The sequence below is a fragment of the Vombatus ursinus genome, unplaced genomic scaffold, assembly GCF_900497805.2.
Source record: "Vombatus ursinus unplaced genomic scaffold, bare-nosed wombat genome assembly UNPS02014791.1, whole genome shotgun sequence".
NCBI classification, from domain to species: Eukaryota; Metazoa; Chordata; class Mammalia; order Diprotodontia; family Vombatidae; genus Vombatus; species Vombatus ursinus.
In genome coordinates this window covers 28,854,927-28,855,610 of record NW_020954569.1, presented here as the reverse complement: position 1 = coordinate 28,855,610, position 684 = coordinate 28,854,927, and the positions used below count along the sequence as shown (strand labels likewise).

The 684-nt window shown below is 42.5% G+C and overlaps 1 pseudogene; it reads right to left on the bottom strand.

Annotated features, from left to right (window-relative positions):
* The window catches only part of LOC114048132, a 2,473-nt pseudogene extending 2,284 nt beyond the window's left edge, over window positions 1–189 (bottom strand).
* Between the last annotated feature and the right edge of the window lie 495 nt (window positions 190–684).

Genomic DNA, 684 nt, shown 5'->3' with positions numbered 1-684 from the left:
CTTCTTCTTCTTCTTCTTCTTCTTCTTCTTCTTCTTCTTCTTCTTCTGCCATGGTAGACTATCTTTTATGCTAAAATTCTTGTTATGGCATTGCTAACCATATGCATGGTTATGTGCATTGGTGAGGTAGGATTGCAGGGCTGGGAGTAGGGGAGCTGGGAGCTGATAGCGGAGGGTGAGGAATAGCATCTGTATGATGACAGCTAGAGGTTCCTAATCACTGGATGAAGAGGTTATGATGGAGTGGGAGTATGTGATCTATTGAAGAATTAATTCAGGTGGATTATCAGTAGCTGAAGATAATTTGATTGAGAGGGCAGATGATTAGAATATTCAGAGCCTTCCTTCTTTGTTCAGCCTTGAGAAAAGTAGATGTTGCCTGTGAGGTCCAGAAGTCTTACTTGACAGTAATCAGGAGAAGAATAGCCTGGGTTTGGGCTACAGGAGTCGGCGAGGCTGGAAAGGAGGCAGGAACTGGTAATATGAATTTTTTCTACGCTTAGAATAGTCTCTGGAATACTAGTGAAATCCTGGAACAAATATAGGGGTCAGAAACCTGAGGCCTGGTTCCAGGGTTGATTCAGGACTCCCTGGGAATTCTTGGGGGTAGAGAGTCTAATATCACTTTATAGATGAAGATACTCAGACCAACAGAAGTTGAAGCATTTGCCTGAGATTATAAAA